The sequence below is a fragment of the Cryptomeria japonica genome, chromosome 5, assembly GCF_030272615.1.
Source record: "Cryptomeria japonica chromosome 5, Sugi_1.0, whole genome shotgun sequence".
NCBI lineage: Eukaryota > Viridiplantae > Streptophyta > Pinopsida > Cupressales > Cupressaceae > Cryptomeria > Cryptomeria japonica.
The window spans coordinates 174,141,249-174,167,472 of record NC_081409.1 but is presented as its reverse complement, the minus strand read 5'-3'; the positions used below and the strand labels follow the sequence as shown (position 1 = coordinate 174,167,472).

Below are 26,224 nucleotides of genomic sequence, written 5' to 3'. Positions count from 1 at the left end.
ATTTTTAAAGATCGAATAATTATTGTGTTACGAGATTTTAGGTTTTGTTTATAAACGGAAACTTGCCTGTTTTTATATACACAGTTTTTAGCGAAAGTTTTCTAACTTTTTGAATTTTGAAGCATCTCAGTGTACAGCAATATGGAGAATGGCTCTTGTGAAGGGTGTAGGCAAATTCATTGAGAGTACATGCCATGGAACGACCGAGTTCTAGTGCATATTACAGAGCCCTCGATGGCATTCCATGGACACATTGAATATACGGCAGCATTCCATGGACTTATTAAATATTAAAGATTAATTATTTATAAATAGAAAATTTTAATAGGTGTGACTTATACCACTTCAAATATTTTGCCACCATAATGATATCCTCTCTCAATGAGAACTATGAGAATTTGGAGATTGATAGTGAATTATATTGAACTGTGCATAAGAAGTATTATTGGTCTTTAAAAGTAAGAAGAAATATTCCTCAATTTTGATTTACATTTAAATTGACCATTTAATGTAAGTGCCTAATAATAGAATTATGGGCTATGGGGTTCAATTATGCATGCAAATATCAATGATTAGGAGGATTACAACCCTGGGGATATTCTACTGTCAAGTTTGCATCAAATCTCAAGAAGCAAAATAATTTGGAAGCTTTTAATAATGCAAGTTGTATTTATCTCAAAAAATTTCTTACTTGCTGAGACAACCATAGAGGTAGCCCAGTTATAAGGATGACAAAAGATCAATTGCGACCATGAGTCAATAATAGACACACAATAAGAAGTGAAAAGATAGTGACAAAATTAGAAATATGAAAAAAAATTCAAAAGGCCATAAGTTTGCAAGAAGAGAAGCAACAAGTATGAATGCAACCATGATACAGTGCATTGGATCAAAGGAAAAGAATTTTTTTATTCAAGCGGAGTATATTGTTTTCATCCAGAGATCTATCAAGGCTAGTCAACAAGAGTAAACACAACGGAAACACAAGGATATGATGGAGGCAATGTAGAATTGAAGGATTTATATCCTAAAAACTATTTACAATCAACCGATAGCAACCAGGTTATAAAAACTATCTCACTGGCCTACTAAAACATGCTTAACCACATAACAAGTCACAACGTGGACCTCAAATCTTCAAATCTATCTTCTATGTTCTATATTCATTCTTAGCTAATCTCTACTTGTCTTAAATCTAATGCTCAATTACAATGATTTATACAATCCAAAGGGATCCGGTCGGCCCAAAAAAGGATCAAATGTCGAAGAACAGGACCTAACATGTAAAAACAACAAGGTCGGCTTCTGGTAAAGAAATTCCTTCAGAAAATACAAACGATGAAGCGTAGATCAAAGGGAAAGGTGAGCCAGGCACCAAGGAACATCAAAATCAATGCTCATATACTTCACTAGTCAATTCACTACTTCCTTCATCACTGTTCTTGCTTACTGGTTGAGCACCTAATACTGCATTTTTTGCTTGATCATTATTCTGTGCTTTTGGTTCAAAGGTCACCCATCTTTCTTCATTATCATCTTTTCTAGGTTCAGACCTACTGGATCCTTCATATTTACTTGACAAATCATCCACCTTTACATTAACACTTTCAACAATTTTCTTAGTTCTCTTGTTATAGCATTTATATGCTTTTCTCTTAGAAAATAACCAACAAATATTCCTTCATCAGATTTTGCATCAAACTTTCCAGTAGTTATCATTTTTGATTAAAAATTAACTTCCAAATACTTTGAAATAACAAACACAAGGAGTTTTACCATACCATAGCTCATAAAGTGTCTTATTATTGCATTCCTTTATAAGTATCTAGTATAGTGTGTAGAATGCAGCACTAACCGCTTCTCTCCAAAACATCTTAGGCATATTCCCTTGTATTAGCAATGTTCTAGCAGCACCAACAATTTTTATGTTCAGCCTTTCTTCTACACCATTTTGTTGTGGTGTCCTTGGAGAAGACATATGTCTCTTGATATCATGTTCATCACAATACTAAAAAATTCATTAGATGTGAATTCTCCTCCTCGATCAGATCTTAAACATTTCAAGTTTTTACCGGTCTCAATCTCAGCTATAACTTTAATTGATTTAATTTTACTAAAGGCTTTAGATTTCTCCTTTAGGAATGTAACCCACATCATCTTAGAATAATGATCAATAAAAAGCATGAAATATCTATCACCAAAGTTGATTTTTGTTCTCATAGGACCACAGAGATCAATATGAACCAAATACAAAATATTTTTAGATGAACACTTCTTTCCCTTAAATGAAATAGAGGCCTTCTTAGCAATTTGACAGTCTTTACATATCACATTATTTGGTTTAACAATATGTGGTAATCCTCTCACAACACTAGACATGCTTTAACCTTCACCAAGTGATTCATATGACAACAACTCTTGCGCCATAACCAACTATCTTCCATTTTTACAACTAGACAACTAGAGATATTAGCATTTAAATGAAATAAGTCACCTCTTGTTTATTTTCTGGTAGCAATCAGTTCACCATTTCCTCCAAGAATCCTGCAGATTCCACCATTAAACTAAAGAAAATAACCTTTATCATTGAGTTGTCTAGCACTTAACAGATTATGTTTCATACAATCAACCCAAAATACATCATCAATATTATTTTTACCATTCAAAGAATTAGAACCTTTACCTTTCACCATGCAAGGAGAGTCCTTTCCAAATCTAACAACACCTCCATCAAATTCATTAAAAGTTAAGAATTTACATGAGAAACCAGTGCCTTCTCATCAGACAATTCCTCCTCTATAGCTAGAAACACAATCTCTTCATTGTCATCATCATCTTCAAATTCTTCATCAGTCACCCCTTCATCCACTGCAACATAACAGTGTTTTATGCCTTTTCCTTTAAATTTCTTGAACTTATCTTTCTTATCGGTGTTAGGGAAGTTAGCAGAAATATGACCAATCTTACTACAAGAGAAACTCTTTAAAGGTAGCTTTCCTTTATACTTACCGATGCCTCATGGAAATATCTTGGCTAGCAGTGCTTCAAGTTACATTACTTGATCTTCACTATCTTCACTCTCCTGGTTACCTCCATGACTAGATCTGCACTCATGACTTAGACATGCATTATTTCCTTTTCTAGGAGATGGACCAGTAACAGAAGCTTTAAAAGAAGATTTAGTAGATTTTACCACACTATTAACAAAACTATTTAGCTCAAAGGCTGTTAGCTTATCAAAAAGCCAACAGTTACCTTATCCTTTGAAATGGATCTCAGTTCTTGGATTGTTGATTCTCTAATAGCATACTGAGGTTGGAGAGTTCTTAGCATTTTAATTACCACCACATAATCATCAATTTTACCACCAACACCTTTTATACCGCCAACAACTTCTTTCATTCTCTCACCATACTGTGCAATATTTTCTCCTTCCATTTTCATATCATCAAATTTTCCTCTCAAGTTTACCTCTTTTGCTCTTTGTACATGCTCATCTCCTCCATGAATTGTTTCTAATGTTTCCCAAACCTCATGTGCGGTTTCCAATTCTTGAACATCAATATATTCAGAATTGGATTAAGTACTTACAATAGCTTCAACGGATTGCATGTTCTCCTCTTGATCTTTAAGTTCATCCGATGTCAAGGAAGCAGTAGTAGAAGCCACATATGTTGTTTCAACATGTTTCTAGTATTGAGAACGAAGATATATCTTCATTCTGTCTTTCCAGATCTTGTACTTATCCTTGTTGAATTTCGGACCATCTATCTTCATCATTTTCTCTTCCTCTAAATATTTACTCAAGTGGTTAAGCGTTTCTACACACAGAGGACCAAATCTTTGATACCAATTGTTAATCTTATGAAGATGTGATTAATATTGAGAGGGGGGTGAATCAGTATTAACAATAACTTAAACTTTAAACTCAAATCCAGCTCAAATCAGATCTAAAATTTCCTAAAAGATATCTTCACTTCTAAAATCAGATCTAATAACCTTTTAATTAGATTTGCTAAAACCATATATCATAATTATCAATATCATAACCGGTATCTCAGAAAAAATGCATGTAAATATAAACATCATAAAAAGACATTCCACACATAAACACCAAGATTTTTGATGTGGAAAGCCAAATACAAAAATCATGGTGGGAATTGGTACCCACAATCATTTGTACTCTTTTAAAGTAGTCCATGTTAGGAGCTTAGCCCGGTTAAGAGCTTACAATACGCCTAGTTAGGAGCAGACCCTATTAGGAGTCACCTGGTTAAGGGATTTGCCTATAACTCTAGCTAGGAGGTTGATGATCTGTTAGGATCAACCTGGTTAGAGAATTTAAACACTCTTTTGTGAGATTCTCTGTTAGGAGACTTAGATGAAAAAGGCCTATCAGGACCTACATGGTTAAGGGATTTATGCTACTTTAATTGTTAGGGAACAACATTGAAAAATGATCTGTAACTTTAAACTTTTAGTTTGCTAAATTAGATCCAATTTTGCTTCAGAATCTGCAACATTTAGGCACATCTCTATCTTCTCTATGACAGCTTAACTCATTCTCCAAATTCCACCAACACATAAAACATCAGTTGTGTCGCCCTAAATAGCCATAACAACTAAGTCGGATGTAAAACCTAATTACATGTTGAATTTAAAATACAGATAACTACAATAAATTACAATGTAATATCAACTGATGATTATTCATAACCCATCACAAAAATCCAATCTGTACAGAAGTCAAACCCTTAGAACATTCTGATAAGCACTTTTCACATTCCCAGGAAATTCTACCATCTTCCGCACCAAAACACATTACAACATTTACGTGGGTTGTGTCGTGTTATCTCCTTCATGTATATTCGCCACCAATCACTATAAAATCAAAAATCATTATTGGTTGAGTGAATTCATCACCAGTCCTAAAACCTTATTAAAACCCTAGCAAAACTGCATCATAATTTCAAAATATGCCTTTTGGTAATAAACATAGGATGTGGTTCTAGTCACATACACAAAATCAAAATCAAAATCTTTTCTTTTACCGGTTGAAGTCCTAATTCTCAGTCATGTCGGTAAAACCCTGTCAAAGTTACAAATTCTAAATCCAGTAGACTAAATTACTTATCCAATAAGTCAGACATCAAAGTTCATCTCTAAATATCATCAAACATTAATTGACATAGGTTGCCATCAATGATTACACTAAAAAATGATCATGTCATCATCATTCCTCTACCGATACAGTCATCAACCCATTTGCATCAGTTATGCCAAACATGCCAACATACCGGCACATATCGATAGGAGCACATAAAATTGCACACAAAACTTAACAAGAACTAAACTGAAAGGAAATATTTTTGGTTGATGCAAGATTGCTCATAGATTGAGGATGCTCCTGCATCAAACCTAAATTTCAAGACTCTAGAAGATGAATATGGCTAAGTTTTCTAGCTTTATTATTGAAAACCATGGAATCAAAGACCAAGTATGCCTCAACATACACTAATCTCAAATACACAAACCCTGGAAGCCTTATGGTTAATATCACAATTAATGGACTGCTTATTTTGAACACTCTCATTGACCTAGGGGCAGCTATCAATGTGATGACTAGAGAGACCATGTAGAACTTGTATTTATCATACTTGACGCATACACCCATAGTTCTCCATCTTTTTGATAGTTCAGTTGTGAAGCCTGGGGGGGTTGTGGAAGATCTATTCATAACACTACACTTTTGGGAGTATCCTATAGATTTATCATCTTGTAGCTAACGACTAACCTTGGGGGTGTATGCTCATCCTAGGGAGACCCATGATTGCATCAATAGATGATTTAATAGGGTGCACATCAGGGAAAATGGTTATCTCAAATAGGAATGTCACTAAGAAACCAATCTTATATCCTCTAGCCTAGCCTCGCCAAGAGAGTGATCGGGTCATGTGGCCAAACCTTGTAGAAAATGAGGGAGATAGTCTACAAGAACTCATGATGATAGCAAGAGATCCAATCTTGTAAAGACAAGATAAAGATAGAGTCTTGGACCGTATGATCCAAAATGATTATAATACATATGAAAAATGTTGTCATATTTGACATGCAGTTCCTATATTTTGTATTCATTGCTTCATATAGCCTCATTTGATAGCTACTTATCAACTTTACAACTACTTCACCAGTTCCTACCACATATATAATATTCTTGAGTACTACCATAAGGCACCTTAATTAATATTAACATTAGGTTGAATAAGAAAAAGTAGATGCAATTAGTTTCTTTGTTACAAGAACATAAAGATACTTTTGCTCGGGATTATATTAGTATGAAAGGACTTAATCCAAATATATGTACTCACAAAATATACATAAAGGAAGACTATGTAGGGCAATGAGGCAACCCAAGAGAAGGATGAATCCCACAACTAAGGAAATAGGTAAGACAAAACTACAAATATTGTTTAAAATGAAAGATTTATTTATCCTATCTTTGATAGTGAGTGAATTTCACCACTTGTAATATTTCCCAAAAAAAGGTGGTAAATGGAGAGTCTATGTAGACTACAAATAACTTAACTGAACTACATAAAATCATTACTTAATTTGAATAATAAATGAATTCTGATACATAAATACATACATACATGCATGCATACATACATACATACATACATACATACATACATACATATACATACATACATATATACATACATATATGTATATGTATATGTATATGTATATGTATATGTATATGTATATGTATATGTATATGTATACATACACACACCCATTGATATGTATGTATGTCTGTATGTATATGTATATGTATATGTATATGTATATGTATATGTATATGTATATGTATATGTATATGTATATATATATGTATATGTGTATATATGTATATGTGTATATATACATACATATATACATATATATGCATATGTATATATATATGTACATATGTGTATATGTATATGTATATGCATATGTATATAAATGTATATATGTGTATGTCTATATGTATATATATGTGTGTGTGTGTGTGTGTATACATACATAGATACATTTAAATATATATATATATACATACATATATACATATATATATACATACATATATACATATATATATATATATACATACATATATATATACATACATATATATACATACATATATATATATATACATACATATATATACATACATATATATATATACATACATATATACATATACATATATATATACATACATATACATATATATATATATATATATATATACATATACATATATATACATACATGCATATATCTGTGTGTGTGCATATATACATATATCTATACATATATACATACATATACATATATATGCATACATATACATATACTTGATGGATAGGCTCAAAGCACCTTATATGATCTCTCGTGGGCTTCATAGCATGGGTGAGTCATTGCGTAAATCCTCAAAGAAAAATCACATGTGTTTATGATTATTACGATTATGATTGGAATTGTCTTTATAACTTTTTGTATTATATGTTTGTCGTTTGATAACAAATCTGATTGCAAGTTATAAATCAAGACACTAAGTTGACAAATCTCCATTTCCAACACAATCCAAGCACTAGTTCAAAATTTTTGGGACAATCAAGTAGATTTCTAATAGATATTAGTGATTCTCATGATAGCAAGATCAAAGAGAGAAGAATATAGAGCCATAAGACAACTTTATTTTCCATAAAACCAATTACCATTATCTAAAACATACTTGCAATTAACAAAATAGTGGAAGATGACCAAACAGAGGGCACAATCAAGTACGTAACCATTAGAGTCTTGATGTTTAACCAAATTCTTTTGGAATGAAATGAAAAATCTTTCACAAAAGGACGAGTCCCCATAATTTCCAAGATAATAGACTTAGATTCAATTTTCCAAGACATATCTTAGATACAACCATCATAGATCTTAAGATCAAGGGGCTCAAAAGGCAAGGTGTCCTTAATATCCCTAAGAGAGAAAAGGTAGGGTTGATTCCAAGTTCTAATGAAGGGGAGGAAAAATGAGAGAATGAGAAATGTTCTCCCCATGTGTACATGGAGAACACAACCTCAACTTTAAAATTTAACCATATGTCTAACGTGGGCTATTTTCTAAATTTATGATTTTAAAATCACTATATATCTAATATAGCTTTGAAGCATTCCTTTAGTGTTGTGTATCAATATAGATGTAAAGTCTCTTTTATCAAAAGGGAGACTGTAGAGAGGTATCTTGAACTAAGGATAGAAAATTTTAACTAGAGTCCTTGCAATTTTTTCAGTGGGGAGACAAAGTTTTAGACCAACCTCTCCATGATCGTTTTAGTGTAAGCGTATTATTCTATAAAAAATAGAAAATGCTAGACCAGATTATTTCCCGGAACAAATTAGTAATCATGTCAAGTAATAATTCATCAAAGATGCAACTGTTGCAGACAATCAATAATGAATCCGCAATCACTTCCATGTGACTCATTCCCTTAAATTCAACTCAGTTCACTCTTAGCCTTGCGTTATTTACTCCTTAACACCATATTGAATTTTCATTTTTTTTAAGCTCTTGCCCTACATAACAAATCCATTATTTCAACTACTAAAATTTCCTACATTAGCCATTGCTGACCAGCCTATTCTAAACACCTTTTCCCTCTTAATTCCATTTTCCCATATTTATTTTTCATTTATAATATTCCATTCATCTTTGACCAGCTTACACTTGGCAATGCATATTTAAAAGTGAAAATTATTTTTTGTGAGATTGGCTGGAACCTTTGAATATATCACTAATATTAGAAAGTCACATAAGTCAAGCACATGTATAGTCAAACTGAGACAATAATGAGAGAACAGAAATATTTAAATAAATAGCTTAATGTATTAATTTAATGGAGGATTTAGCTTAATGAGATGTACATTTATATTGAAAGATTTGTTTTCATCTAGAATAGAAACTGTTCTATCTAGGATAGAGACATGTGATGACCATACAAGATAGCACACGGGAAGAAAGCATATCAAAAGTAGATAGTGTTCTCAAGTAAGTCTATCTAGAACAAATATCTAATATAATGAGACTCCAACTTTTCATTTTCCCATTGTTCATCAATTATGATAACTATTTAATTTTTTTTTTAATGATTTATTACTAGAGATTCTCCATGCTCTTCCCCAATTAATGTACTTGACCCTATCATATCGCACATGTGGACACTTAGCTTACCTTAAGTTGGGGGTGAGCCTTGTCACAACTATTTATGCCAATCATTAGTTTGCATGCCAACTTTTTTACCAATTGTTCGATTCATTTTGAATGATAATTTTTTGGTTGTGAAAAAACAGCAAGATACACAAATTTTCTAGCATAATTATTCCTCACTCCTTATTAATATCAAAATATATTTTTTGAATTTTGGCTTCTCAATTTACGCCATTTTATTTTCTCCACTTTATACATTGTTGAGTATTTTGAAAGAATTGGAAACAAACACCAAATATAGAATTTAGACAAGTGTTGATTTTGACTAAACCAGAAAGCAAAGTTGGGTAAGGGAGCGTCTAGTGCAAGGAATTTAGCGTGGAATTTTTAGGAGAAGTTATCTTATTACCAAAATTTGCAAATTGATAGATGGGTGGAGATCCTATAAGGAAATAACCTTTGGTTCACACCCTGCTCAACCATGCCCACAATTGTAGAGATGAGTTAGTAAATGCAGGGTCACTTGACTATTTCTAGAAATTAGGAGAGTTTAATACTCAACTAGCGCTTGAACTTGCATGCACTCTACAATATAACGTAGCCACTGTTAAAGGGTTGCGTGTAGATTCCAATATGATGGAAATTGAAAAAGTGACTTAAATTTGAAATAATGGAGAGGCATATCCTACCAACACATACCCTTTCCATATCCTTGCATGTTGCTCATCTACTCGGAAAAATTATAAAATCAAAAATAGATCATATAGTTGAGGCAACATTAACATTTCATGCATCCACAATCGCATTAATTTTTATCTTGCCTCCTCTACCATTAACCCATTATTCACCAAATTTTACAAATCAAATGTTATTTTTTCCTCAAGAGAAATTTTGTATGGTCCAATGAGAAATTTAGGTTTTGGCCTTTCGAAGAAATATTATCTCCACCGCCTAGCAAACATTGGACATGGTTTTTATTTTTCAAGGCATTATTATTAATGTAAACATAAAGTGAAAAGTTGATAGAAAACTTTAGTCTTTTTCTATATTTGTATATACATACATAGACTAATAAATACAAATTTAATTAAACTTTAGTATATGTTTTACATAACTTTCTTTAAAGACGTGTATGCTAACTTATTTTACATCTCTCTTTATACTTGTAACTACCATACCTATATTTCAAAATATCTATGTTAAATATGTCAAGAGATATCAATTTAAATTACAAAGAGAGACAAAAATATACTTGAGTACTAATGCTAAGTATAAATGAATTAACATATCTCCTTCACCAAAAATATTAAATTAAATTAAATTGGAGAAAATTATAATTCACCAAAAAAGTTGAAAATAATTTATTTACAATTTGTTGAATACTATAAACATAAAAAATGTATATCTAAACAAATACATATAAACATATATTAATCATTTAAAATCTAAATCAGATGGTTTAAAATAACGAGTTTTTAATATATATAAAATTTTTTAAAATTATAGGCTTAATTTTTTTTATTAAAAAAAGTAATAATTAAATTGAGTATTAATTGAAGAAATTTCCCATTACCTAAGTCGATTCTTCACAACATAGATTGATATACCCATACTCCATTCACAAATCACAAAAGTGAAATCTCTGACATTTCCATCTAGCAAAACTATATTAATGAGATGAGAAGAAATTTCGTGCAATTATTGACCTATTTGAACTTGAGACAAGTGCAAAATTGATCTAGTTTTGTGCCCTTTTCCACGTATAACTAAAGTCAGTGCCACAAATATGCTCAACAAAGATAAAACAACATTATCATATGTGTTTCTTTGTAATGCTTCCTTTGAAAACTCAAGTGATAAATTTGTTTGACCATGAATTGGAGAATTGATATTAATTGCTCCTGAATTCAATGTATACTGAGCTAGTCCAATATTTCTACAAAACAAAATTGTGTATACGAGTTTCACTCAGCTCTAATTGTAAGCATTAAAGTTAGAAAACAACAAATATAAACAATTTGAAAGAAGAATATGTAAATCAAATTAAAATCCTAATCTAAGATGTTAATTTATTTTACATCTCTCTATTATTTTTGGGAAAGTTCTTGCTAGGGTGTAATTACTCACACTAGAATTTTCATTCTTAAATCTTTCACTTTGTGTTTCTCCACTGCCTACAATATATTTTATCCTTATCTCCACTGCATACAACCTAACTTCTAACTTATTCCATCTCTAGAGCATGTAGCTCTAGAACCCCCAATATTTTTAAATTTAATTTGTTGTGAATAGATTGAAGTGGTTGTTATAGGAATATATGTTTTGGTTGGCCTAATTTTAAATTGTTTTGTCGTGATACAGTTTTATAAAATTTTCTTACAAGCTTTGTCCATTTTTTCTCATTAGCATCATTCACAACATGACAAACTATGTAGAACCTTGAGGTAATTCGCTCTGTACACAAGTCATAAATTTTTTTAATTTTATCTGGAAAACAACTTTCAAGGAGTTGAAACACTCCTTGACCCACATCTGAAAACAAACCTTACCTTGCAACCAATATTTTCCTTTAAAGGACTGCAGAAATATTGACTCTACAGTAATTATTTCTCGCATGCTTCTCTTCTATCTTGCATTTATTGTTTTTTGCTTTTTTTATGTTGTGACTGGGACTGAGAGACTTACCAATTTATTTGTTGATTTTAGATGGTCTAGATAGAAAATTTGTTGGAGAGTTTCTTTTGAATTTTGTATGTCAGACGTAGAGTGATGCACACATATTTGGAGTATTGTTGTGCTTAAATTGTTCTCCATTTACTTTTGTTAGATTAAAAGTTTTAGTTTTTCCTTTTTTATAGAGAAAGTACTTTTGGGGCTTTGATTTTGGTTAAAATTTTAGTTTTCAAACCTCTAACTTTAATGATACTAGCATTATGTTTATCATAAATGTGTTAAAATCAGTTGTTCAAGCAACCTTGTTTTGTTATAGATGATCCAAGATCATATCTTGTTGAGGTTAGAACCCCTGTGTCTTTGTGCATTAGGCAACAACTTAATCTCTCTTGGTATCGGCTTTACTAGGTAAATAAAGATCTCTAACTTTAAAAAAAAATTACTCCCACAAAAAGCTTATTATCTTCTGATTGATTTTGTAACACAACCTAGTTCAATGAAAACTCATACTTTCTACAAAGCAGTCACATTCTAACTATTGAGACCTGTTGGGCAGTAAACGCAAGGCTCTCACTCCAAACTTTAAATTAGTGAAAATATTTTATATTTTATTTTGTTTCATTTTTTATTAATCGAGAGAGGGCTAAGGACCCTCTCTCATTTTATTTATTTTGAGAAATTGCATCAAAAATCAAGTCATGACTGTTTGTAAGGAAGACTAGCTTTACATGATTGGAAGTTATTCTCATTCAACCAATTCACATATATATCTTATGATGAATTGCGATTTTCAACTTCTAAAGAGACTGGCAAACTTATATAGAAATCTTTGATATAGATGGTTATGAAAACAAAACGCATTCTACATAGGTCACCCATGCAAGTATATTCCAAAAAAAATTCTAGCATTTAAACAAGTAAAACTACCAAACACTACGGATTGACAATTTTAAGAACCATCTTTGTATTTTACTAGACCAATATTTATGTACAAGAACATTATGGCTTGTGTAGCATTCGCCATGTTTATTGTTCCTTCTAAGGATATGATTTTTTTTTAGTGCCGAGTGTCATAAAATCCATGGTAGCATTATATGATTCTATCACACTCTTAGTGAATCCTTGAAATGCCACCACCTTGAAGAGAGCCAACAATTGGGCCTCGATACTACAGACCAGACCGATGTCCAAGAAATGCCCCTAAACTCCGAGCATGTGAATGGGATTAAGGAAATTTTGATAGGAGTTGATTTAACAATTTTTTTATTAAACTTGACTCTAAATTTGTACCAGACATAAAACTTCCCTAATGCCTTTGCCATTTCCTTGTCTTCTATGATAATAAGAATGTTGCTAACAATTGTAGAAGAAATATTTGTACTAACTTGATGCCTTGTCGTTACTTAGATGAAGTTAAGACCCAAAACTTCTTGTATGGCCTCTAGAACATTGGCAACCTAGAAGAAGAAGACCCTTCTCATCCTTGTTTCATTCATCTTCTCCTACAAAAGACATTTACTTGAGAATACAACCCAGCTATACAATCAGGTCCATCCTTTGGATTGCCAAGGGCAAGAAAGTGAGAATTTGAGTCAAGAAGGCAAGGAAAGAATAATAGGTGTAATCTCTTAGAGAAGCCTCCTGAATCATGTGCCATTAATAGAAGTAATGTCTCAACATAAAATCATAATTGAGGTGATGCAAGTAACCTTGTCCCTCCATATGCATATGTCATAATGATGGGTGTTTCCTAGGGGCGATTTAATAGTTGTACATCCCGTGTAGGTTTGGCTAGAAATCAATCTCGCGACCAATGCTTATATATTCATGTTAATCAATACGAAGAAAATCGACAACTTTTTTGTCTTATCTATAGCAATGAGTGATTGTATTTGCTTCTTTAGCTAGCAGAACCTTTGTTATTCTATTTATTGTTATGTTTAGGAGAGAAAAGTCTAATCTCCGATCTATATGCAGGGTTTTTCACAGTGAGATTGTGTGTCGTTTGTGGAAATAATTCCCTCTAAGACTATAATTTGTTATTTTATTTTATGTAGGATGGTGGGATTTTTGGTAAATGCAATTTTGTCTAGGCATGATGTTTTTCCAACTCAATCTTCAAAATTTGTATATTAATTTAGTTTTGGTTTATGGCAATTCTACGAAGGTCATTGGGATAGATTTTGTCGTCGAAGTGAAAGCCAAAGATATTTGTAATCTTATTAATTGTGGTATATTAGGTGGAATCATTGCTTTTAGGTTGAAAGACATTTTAATCCGGTGACAATGCATTTTGTCAAATGCAACTTTCATCTTTTATAATACATATGTTTATTTCCTGTGCATGATGTGTTTATATTATAACATATTGAAAACCAAAAATTTTGTCCAATACTTGAAACAAATATATAATACAAGAAGTATTTATTACACATGCATATTATATTAAAGTATTAATCTTACGACCAGAATTTGAATAATAGTATTATATCTTAAATTAATCAAACTACAAACATCAAACATTTACCTGCCTTAAGCCTGTAATTATAATCTCATTCTCCCTTACTATTCATCAATCAACGCAGATAATTACTACCTATTTCGCTCAGGGAATCAATATCAAGGATACTAATGGTAGCTTACGGAAAATAATGCAATTCAAAACAAAAGGTAAAACTTATAATCTTGTCAACAAATCAAAAGGTAAAACGTGTATAATTCTTGTGAAGCGTATAATTCTTGTGAACAACAATCGAATGAAAGACAAATGATATAAGGCAAATACCTGTTTTCTCATACTAATTGTTTATTTTTGTGGTGTTCCATGCTCTAAATCTTGCAGTTCCCATGCATGACTCAGCAACAGAAACTCATACACAGTTCTCGTGATAAATAAATAAAGGTATCGTGTTGCCCTGTTCCATTGCTAGCTTTATCTCATGAGTAAAAGGTGCAGTCTCATCCGAGAGAACATAGATTTAGCGCACAATTCTAAATTGCATATCAAAGAAAGCAGCGAGTCCATATGGCCAAGGCAATGGAAGCGCTTTTGTCAGTGGTCTTGTTGCTGTTTTGTTGTGGAGGGCAGGTGGTTCGTGGAGAATTCGATTACAGAGCAGCCCTGTCGAAGTCTATTCTCTTCCTGGAAGCCCAACGATCTGGTAAACTCCCACAATCTCAGCGAGTAAAGTGGAGAGGAGATTCTGGCCTCACAGATGGGCACTTGCAAAACGTAAGTAGAAGAAGAGATAGATCCTTATTCAATTTGATTAGAGATAAAAGTAGAAGTGGATCATACTATCCTTCTTCATTGACTCCATACAAAATGTTGTGTGCAACTCAACTGCAGGTTGATTTAGTTGGGGGTTACTACGATGCAGGCGATAATGTGAAATATGGGCTTCCCATGGCATTCAGTATCACCACACTCGCTTAGGGCACACTGGATTATGGGAAAGAGTTGAAAGCTGCAGGAGAGATTCAGAATGCAAGGGACGCTATTAGATGGGGAACTGACTACTTTCTCAAGGCTAGTGCAACTCCAGATCAATTATGGGTTCAGGTAAAGAAATCTAAGCTAAAATATTCAGCATTCATTCTTCAAGATTATGAAAAACTAAAGAGGTTGATCTTGATGCATAAAATAGGTGGGTGATCCCCTGGCAGACCATAATTGTTGGGAGCGTCCAGAAGATATGGACACTCCTCGATCTCTTTACAAGATCGATAAAGACACCCCTGGATCAGAAATTGCAGCAGAAACGGCCGCAGCCTTGGCTGCCTCCTCCATTGTTTTCAGATTCACAAACCCTCGTTACTCACACCTTCTCCTCCAACGTTCTCAATCGGTATGTTTGGGTGCTCAAGTAAAATAGAAAACCTAACTGTTAACCAACACAGCAAAATCAACAAGTTTCATCCATCCATTTTGAGAAAAATCTTATGCATCCATCTTCTTTCTAACCGCCCATTTATGTTTCCCTTCAGCTCTTCAGTTTTGCCGATCGATTCAAGGGCACCTACGGAGGAGAGTGTCCATTTTATTGCTCTGTTTCAGGCTACAATGTAAGCAGAATTTGGTTTTCATTTAGCATATGCTCTTGTGAGCAGAATTTGGTTTTCTTTTAACATATGCACTTGTAAATATGATCTCTGGACGAGCTTCTCTGGGCTGCATCTTGGCTATACAGAGCTACGAAATCCCCATATTATTCCAACTATATTATCCAGCACGACGATCTAAAGGCATATGTTAATGAATTCAACTGGGACCTCAAATATGCTGGAATTCAAGTGCTTCTAACAGACGTAAGCGTAGACTGATTGGTGCAATTTTTCAAATAAAATGTAATATAAACATACTTCTAGCTTAAAGCTAGCTTATGCACTTCACCAACCAGTTATATTTCCAAGGGGAAGCTCAATTCTCAGCCTATAGAAGTCATGCAGAACGCTTCGTGTGTTCACTTCTTCCTGGCAGTCCCATTCGTTCTGTTAAAACCACCCCAGGTGAGCTCTCTATTTCTTCACCAATACCACGAACAATGATTCCTTTTCTAGTCACAGCCATGTAAATCATTTGTTACTCCTCCTTTTCTAATCATAGCCCTCAAAATTCTCTTAGTGATATCTATAATTCAATCCTTTTGTCACAGGAGGTTTGCTGTATGTTAGAGATGGCGCCAACACTCAATATGTTACCAGTGCTGCTTTTTTGCTGGCAAGATACAGTGATTTACTATCAGCTAAGAAGCAAACATTGTCATGCGGCAACACTCTCTTTAAACCCAGCGACGTTATGGGCTTCGCAAAGCTACAAGTAAGCACACTACATGTATTTGTATTTGTATTTGTATTTTGGAGCATACAATATAACGAATCTTAATCATATCCTTTGCAGATTGGTTATTTATTAGGAAGGAATCCTCTCGGCATTTCATATATGGTAGGATACGGTTCCAAATACCCAAGGCAACCACATCACAGAGGAGCATCTGTAGTTTCCATTCATCAACAACTAACGAAGATCAAATGCATTGAAGGTTTCATGAACTGGTTTCACAAAGATTCTTCCAATCCAAACACATTAACTGGGGCAATAGTGGGGGGACCAGATAAATATGACCGTTTTGTAGACCTCAGGACCAAATCTAGCATGCTTGAACCTACAACATACATAAATTCTCCTCTCGTGGGTGTTCTTGCAAAATTGTATAGAATGACACGCAAAACTAACAGGCAGTTTTGATTTCCTTAGACATCAAAGAATTACGAGAAATCTTCCCATCGATCATTGGAAATGATAAGACTAGAGTAGTTACAATTATGGGAGGCTATATGAGAAAAGGTCCCCATGATTAATTATTATTTCCAAGTTAGTAGCTTTAATGGTGAACAAGGCTCTAAAGTAAAAAATATATAAATCTATTTATGTTAGAAACAAAATCTTTAGGTAAAAATGTATTCTATACTTTTTGAGCTAATTAAAATAAATCAAGTGTATAGCTCAAAATATCCTGCTGATATCAAACATGGTGGATATCCTGATCTTTAGAAAGATGGAAATCATCCTGATGAGAAATTTCAATAATTTTAGAGGTTTGATGATTTCCTTGGAAAACCACTAGAGAAAAAAAGTCCACCACACAAGACAAAACAATTTATTCATAGAAACAAACCCAACAACCATAGTGATAAAGGAAGTTTGCAAAAATTATTAAACAAATCCTTTGATTTCGTCAAAAAAAGTTGAGATTAGAAATGTCATTTTGTAAACCCCTTTTTGGAGTTTAGCAAAACAAAGATTTGAAATATATTTTATATTGCAACCCATAGTTTTGTACCCCATTTAGTTAAATATAAAACAATTCTCTAAAAGGCCCTTATTGTTTATATATTGTAACCGTGAATCATATGAAAAGTTAATTATAACCAAGTATGATAAAGGATCAAAGAAGTTAACCATCATGCATTTTATTGACTCTATTGAGAAGGGCTTCAATGAGCAAAGAGTTCATCATAATTAAAAGAAGATTTTGACACTGTAACCAAATTGAGATATTGGTGATTCTCACAATACCAAGATCAAACAAGGGACAACATAGAACCATAAGTAAACTTTATTTTTCATATAACGAATGACTATTATCCAAAACATACTTTCAATTAAAAAAATCGTGAAAGAAGACCTAAAATAGGGCACAATCTTCCACACAGGGATGCTTCCCCATAATTTTCAAGACGGTATACCTAGAGTTCAGTTCCCATGAAATATCCTATATAAAATCATCATAGATCTGCATAGAGCTAAAGATCAAGTGTTGGCAATATTGCATTATAAAAGACAATGAAAGATTGTTGGCATTTCATAAGGATATTGAGAAGGTTGTTGATGATTATGGATATAACTGATTAAAGATATTTTACTATCTTGATATTATTATTTTGTCATTGATGTCAAGAAATTGATTTTCTAATTCAGTATGATGTTGCCATATCTTGAGAAGTATGATTTGAAGAATTTATAGATGTCGGTAAAAGACATAGAAAGAATATGATGAATAAGGGGATGAATAAGGTACTCAATGGGCAACTAGTACCGAGTTAGACAATGATGAGATCATGATGTTTTAGATTGTTTTAACATCATACGTATGTTGTAAATTGTAAAGGTTAATACTATACTATGTTATCAAGCAAAGAACCTAGTCGGTAAACCCTAAGGAACCTAGTTGGTAAACCCTAAGGTTATCGGTATCGGTTAATGAATGCAGAATGTCTACCGAGTGAAGTTTAGTATTCACCGAGTTGTTACCATGTTGTAACCGAGCTATAACAGAATGCATTAAATGTTTACATGCAGTATTTAATGAAGGAAGCTGATGAGCTGGAACTGATTAAATGATTGGTATGTCGTGCATGAAGTTTGTTAATGAATCTAAGGCAATGGAAAGTCGGCATGAAGATCTACAACTCAGATTGAACCGCAATACCCTATCGCAAGTTCCAAGACTAATATGCAAGTTCCAAAGCAGCGTAAAACATTTTCAGATCGAAAGATGCATTGAACCTGGACAAGATTGAAGATCTGATGGCTATGATTGATCATGGGAAATGTGATCAAGGAGATTATGCAGTTACCTAATTATTTATTAATAGGAAACTATTGATAAACAATGTATGCGGACAAGTGTATGCACAGGGTTGCTACATAGTGATTACCGAGCACAGAAGCTTGAAGACCTATTTGAATAACAGAGTATAGAATCCCAGCAGATGGACAAGATTAGTTCTATGTCTAGATTTTATTGAACAAATAAGAATCTGCTTTAGCATTTTAGATGTGAAGTTGCAAATAGATTTTTATTACTGTTGTTTTGTGAAAGTGACACAAAATCTCTTAACCGAGTGGATTTAACAGTCTTATTTTTAAAACCCTCTAGCAATGTGACATTCAGATTGAGTGTTTGAAATCCTTTAACAAGGTCACTTCTAACAAGGTGAAGATCCTAACAGATCTGAGGGAAATCGCTTAACTGGGTCACATCTAGCAATGTGTTTGTAATCTTTAATAGGATTTGCTTTTAACCGAGCATACTCTAGAAGAGTATATTTCTTAGTGGGTCCAAAATCCCACAGTGGCTTTTCCCTATTTCAGTTTCCACGTTAAATTTGGTGTTATGAGGTTTATGATGTTTATATGCTTTTGAGTTTGCATGTTTGACAGTTTTGGGTTTTATTACTGAATTATATGTTACCGAGGTTGAATCTGATGTTTTGATGGATGTTTAAGTTTTTATGATTCACCCCCCCCCCCCCCTCTTATCTTGTTGGTTATTAGATCTGTACTTACATTAAGTATCAGAACTATCAATTGGTATCAGAGCTTTGGACTCCGGAAGAAATATTTAAAGGCACTTGAGTTAAAGATCCAAAGATGTATAAGAGAGATGCACCGAAGCTGAACAAGTCAAGTTTCTCTACATGGCAGAAAAGAATGAAGCTACATCTATCAGGAGTTGGAGAATATGATGTATACTATCTGGAGAATGATTTTGTTTCACCGAGCACCTATCCATTGACTATGGAAGAGATAAAGGCAAAGCAAGAACATATTCCAGCAATGATTGAAATAACATCTATATTGACCAATTCATAGTTTAATGATCTAGAAGGCTGCAATGATGCAAAGGAAATGTGGGATAAGCTCATATCAGTATATGGAGGAGATGAACATGTTCAAAGAGAAAAAGTAGATAGTCTAAGAGGACAAATTGAATCTATGAGGATGAATGAAGGTGAGAACATAACTCGATACAGTACAAGACTAAAGGAGATAGTCAATCAAATCAAAGGAGCAGGTGGAACTATTAAAGAAAAGGATATAACAAGTAAGTTGTTAAGAACCCTTCTACCAGCTTATGCAATCCGAGTCTCTGCAATCAATGAATTGAGGTTTGTACCTAATATGCCAGTTCTTTAGATGCTACTATTGGTAAGCTACATGCATTTGAGTTAAGTAACTTTAATAACAGTGGATCTTCGGTAAATAAAGTTGAGTCTGCATTTAGTTCTTTTCATCTTGATAAATCTAACAATTACAATGAAAGAAAGTATAAGTACTCTGAAAGAGATCACAGAGGAGCAAGAGAAAGATTTCAAAAAAACATGGAGGAAACTTACACAAACTACATGAAGAAATCAGAAAGCAAGAAGAGTTTGAAGCACTATTAGCCAAAAGGTTACCGAGAGGCAAAGGTAAGTATAAATGAAAACTACCTTTGAAATGTTTCAATTGTGATAAGATAGGACATATGGCTTCTAACTATCCTGACAAAGAATCTACAGAAAAGAGAGATTACCGAGATGACAGACAGAAAGATAATCACTACAGAGGACACCGAGACTTCAAAAGAAGAGATGCTAACATCAAATGAAGAAGAAGCCCTAATATCCCACATAAACACTAATGATTCTTGGATTATAGATAGTGGATGCTAACATCATATGACAGAAGATAAACACAAGTTTGTTACATTAGAAGATTATGATGGAGGCTATGTTAGATTTGGTAATGATGCACCATGTCCGGTAAGAGGTACAGGATCTATAACACTTCTTGATAATGCAAGATGCAATGATGTTTATTGGGTTGAAGGTTTGAAATACAATTTGTTGAGTGTAGCACAGCTAAACAACACGGGTTACCGAATAGAATTTCAGAAGGGAATTGTCAAAGTTCATGACAAAAATGGAAAGTTAGCTGCTACTAGGACACAAACGAAAGGTAACACATTTCACCTTGACTCAACTTATAATAAGTGTTTGTATGCAAAGATTGATGATACCTGGTTATGGCATAAAAGGTTTTGTCATGTAAATTTTGATAATCTGATCAAAATAAGTAAGAAGCACCAAGTAAGAAGTCTATCGAGTCTTGAAAAACCTGAGAATGCTATGTGCGGAGGATGCCAGATGGGTAAGATGACAAGATCAAGCTTTACAAGTAAGTGTTACACTTCTAAGGTAATTTTGGATCTTGTGCACACTGATCTTTGTGGTCCTATGAAAGTTCAAAGTTATTATGGTGATAAATATTTCATATTATTTGTGGATGACTATTCAAGGATGATGTCAGTAATGTTTTTAAAAGAAAAATCAGAAGCTTTTCAAATGTTTAAATGGTACAAGGCAAGAGTTGAAAATGAAATAGGAAGACAACTAAAATGTCTTAGATCAGATAGAGGATGAGAGTTCACATCTGATGAGTTCAACTTATTCTACAATGATCATGGTATTAAAAGACAAGTCTTTGCACTGAGAACTCCACAGCAGAATGGAATAGCTGAGAGAAGAAACAGATCTACTGTGGATTGTGCTAGAACACTGATGATTGAAAAGAAGGTGCCACAAACATTTTGGAGAGAAGCAATAAGCACTGCAATTTACACCTTGAACCGAGTTCAATTGAAGAAAGGTACTTTGAAGACACCATATGAAATCTGGTATGATAAGAAACCTAATGTTAGTTATTTTAAAATCTTTGGAAGTAGGTTCTATGTTCATAAAGATGATAGAAATGGCAAGTTTGATCAGAAAAGTGAAGAAGGAACATTTCTAGGTTATTCTTCTAGAAGCAAAGCATTTAAATGTCTGATCAAATCATCTAACAAAATAGTAGAAAGTGCAAATGTGAAAATTGATGAATTTGCAGAAAGAAATGATTCCAAGGAACCAGAATACTATGATGAATTTGTCTATGTTCAACCGAGAAGTCCTACCGAGAAGACTGTTGAAGAAAACGAAGAGAATATCCAGTAACAGAGTGATGAAGAAGATCATACAGAGCCTACCGAGCCTGTATTAGCCAAGTATGTCAGAAGACATCATGCACCAAGCCAGAATATAGGAGATAAGGATGATCCAGTGATGACAAGGAACAAACTGAGATAGAACACATGTTTGATATCTGAATTTGAACTGAGAATAGTGAAAGAGGCATTTAACAGTGAAGATTGGATAAATGCTATGACAGAAGAGATTGATCATTCGAAACAAAGCAAGACTAGATTGCAAAGCTTATGCTCAAGAAGAAGGAATTGATTATGGTGAAACTTTTGCACCTTTTGCTAGACTTGAAGGAGTAAGAACATTGTTGGCCTATGCTGCTTTCAAGAACTTCAAGGTATATCAAATGGATGTCAAATCTACATTTCTGAATGGAATATTAGAAGAAGAAGTTTTTATTGAACAACCTAAAGGATTTGTTGAAGACAATAATAAAGATCAGGTATGTAAATTGAACAAAGCTTTATATGGTTTGAAACAAGCACCTAGAGCATGGTATGAAAGATTGAACTCTTATTTGATTAAGATTGGTTTTATAAGGACAAGTGAGAACATCAATATATACATGAAGAATGATGAAAATGGAATACTGATCTCAGCCATATTTGCTGATGATATTATATTTTGTGGAAATGACTCTTTATGCAAGAACTTTGGCAATGAAATGAGCAAAGAATTTGAGATGTCATTAATCGGTGAGATAAAGTATTTTATAGGTTTAAAGATACTGCAAATGAAAAATGAGATTTTCATTACTCAATCCAAGTACATAAAGGAAATCTTGAAGAAATTTGGAATGGAGGATTCAAAACCAGTAAGTACTCCATAGACTACCAACTGTAAATTATCAAAGAATGATGAATCTGCATCTGTTGATGAGACACTTTACCGATCCATGATTGGAAAGCTACAATATGTTGTTCACAGCAGACCAGACATAGCACATGTAGTAGGTATAGTTGCAAGATTCTCTGCAGATCCCAAGGAAACACACATGACAGCAATCAAAAGAATTTTTAGATACTTGAAAGGCACCGAGGATTATGGCTTAGTATATCAGAAAGGAAATGATTTTGATTTAAAAGTTTATACTGATGATGATTGGGCAGGCAACATTGATGACAGAAAAAGCACAAGTGGAGGAGCTTTCTTTTTAGGAGAAAGACTAGTGAGTTGGCTTAGCAAGAAACAAGGATGTGTTTCACAGTCAACAGAAGAAGCTGAATATGTTGCTGCAGCACTGAATTATACCAACATTGCATGGATCAAACAACTGTTGGAAGGTATAAATGAGAAAGTTACCGAGCCTGTAACTATGTTTTTTGACAATACTAGTGCCATTAATATTTCAAAAAATCCTGTTATGCACTCTAAGACAAAGCACATCTCTATCAAATATCATTATCTTGGAGAAGAAGCTCAAGAGAAGAAAGTGGTGTTGGAGTATGTTAGCACAAAGGAACAAATAGCAGATATCTTCACCAAGCCACTACCAAGGGACACTTTTGAATATCTCAGAAGTAAGTCAGGGGTCCTACCCCTATCTTCTATTCACTGACCGAGTTCGGTGAAAGCATCAATCCGATGACTCTATCAAATATCTTTTGGGAGGTGATGTTGATTTACACCCTTTAGGATGTTTTTCTAAAGGTGTACATGAATTGAACAGAAAATATTACAGTGAACAGGAATTGCAGACAAAATGCTCTGACGGAGACTCAGTTGATACACAATGGTAGGAAATAACTTCTTACAGAAAGTAATTTTTTTTTAGTTCTTTACTATTTGGCATTGTTTTCAAAGGGGGAGAAGACCTACCAAGGCAAAGAAGACCTACCAAGGGGGAGAAGACTAATATAAAGGAAGAAGACCTATCAAGGGAGAAGAAGAAAATTGAGCAGAAGAGAAGTCTAATGTATGGGGGAGAGCATTTCAGCATTTTAGAATCACAGCAATCTAAATATTTTAAGGTCAAATCAATTGGTTTTGCCATCAATGCCAAAGGGGTAGATTGTTGGCAATATTGCATTATAAGAGACAATGAAAGATTGTTGGCATTTCATAAGGATATTGAGAAGGTTGTTGATGATTATGGATATAACTGATTAAAGATATTTTACTATCTTGATATTATTATTTTGTCATTGATGTCAAGAAATTCATTTTCTAATCCAGTATGATGTTGCCATATCTTGAGAAGTATGATTTGAAGAGTTTATAGATGTCGGTAAAAGACACAGAAATAATATGATGAATAAAGGGATGAATAAGGTATTCAATGGGCAACTAGTACCGAGTTAGACAATGATGAGATCATGATGTTTTAGATTGTTTTAACATCATACATATGTTGTAAATTGTAAAGGTTAATACTATACTGTGTTATCAAGCAAAGAACCTAGTCGGTAAACCCTAAGGAACCTAGTCGGTAAACCCTAAGGTTATCGGTATCAGTTAATGAAGGCGGAATGTCTACCGAGTGAAGTTTAGTATTCACCGAGTTGTTACCGAGTTGTAACCGAGCTATAACAGAATGCATTAAATGTCTACATGTGGTATTTAATGAAGGAAGCTAATGAGCTGGAACTGATTAAATGATTGGTATGCCAAGCATTAAGTTTGTTAATGAATCTAAGGCAATTGAAAGTCGGCATGAAGATCTATAGCTCAGATTGAACTACAATACCCTGGCACAAGTTCCAAGACTAATATGCAAGTTCCAAGGCGGGGTAAAACAATTTCAGATCGAAAGATCCGTTGAACCTGGACAAGATTGAAGATATGATGGCTATGATTGATCATGGGAAATGTGATCAAGGAGATTATGCGGTTACCTAATTGTTTATAAATAGGAAACTGTTGATAAACAATGTATGCGGGCAAGTGTATGCAATGGGTTGCTACATAGTGATTACCGAGCATAGAAGCTTGAAGACGTGTTTGAATAACAGAGCATAGAAGCCCAGCAGATGGACAAGATTAGTTCTATGTCTAGATTGTATTGAACAAATAAGAATCTTCTTTAGCATTTTAGATGTGAAGTTGCAGATAGATTTTTATTACTCTTGTTTTGTGAAAGTGACAGAAAATCTCTTAACCGAGTGGACTTAACAGTCTTATTTGTAAAACCCTCTAGCAATGTGACATTCAGATTGAGCATTTGAAATCCTTTAACAAGGTCACTTCTAACAAGGTGAAGATCCTAACAGATCTGAGGGAAATCCCTTAACCGGGTCACATCTAGCAATGTGTTTGTAATCTTTAACAGGATTTGCTTTTAACCGAGCATACTCTAGAAAAGTATATTTCTTAGTGGGTCCGAAATCCCACAGTGGTTTTTCCCTATTTGGGTTTCCACGTTAAATCTAGTGTTATGAGGTTTATGATGTTTATATGCTTTTGAGTTTGTATGTTTGACAGTTTTGGGTTTTATTACTGAAGTATATGTTACTGAGGTTGAATCTGATGTTTTTATGGATGTTTAAGTTTGTATGATTCACCCCCCCCCCCCCTCTCATCTTGTTCGTTATTGGATCTATACTTATATTAAGTATCAGAACTATCATCAAGAGGCTCAAAAGGAAATGTGTCATCAACATCCCTAATAGAGAAAAATAGGGTTGAATCCTAGTTCTAATGAAGGAAATGAAATTTGAGAGAATGAGAGATGTTCTCCCCACACATACAAGAAGGACACACAACCTCAACTTAACAATTTAGCCATATGTCTGACATGGCATATTTTTTAAATTTGGGACTTTTGAAAACTACTATAGATCTTATAAGGCTTGGAAGCACATTTTTAGTTTAGTGTACCATTTAGGTGAAAAGGATATTTCATCAAAAGGGGGACCGGAGAGGTATCTTGAGCTAAGGGTAGAAGCTTAGAACTAGAGAGTGATTGTTTTGAGGTCTTTCCCAACATAACAAATCCATTATTCGAATG

General features: G+C 33.5%; 1 pseudogene; it reads left to right on the top strand.

Moving 5' to 3' along the window:
• Nucleotides 1-1,338: 1,338 nt before the first annotated feature.
• LOC131875783 (endoglucanase 16-like) lies at nucleotides 1,339-17,179 on the top strand (annotated as a pseudogene).
• The last annotated feature ends 9,045 nt before the right edge of the window (nucleotides 17,180-26,224 follow it).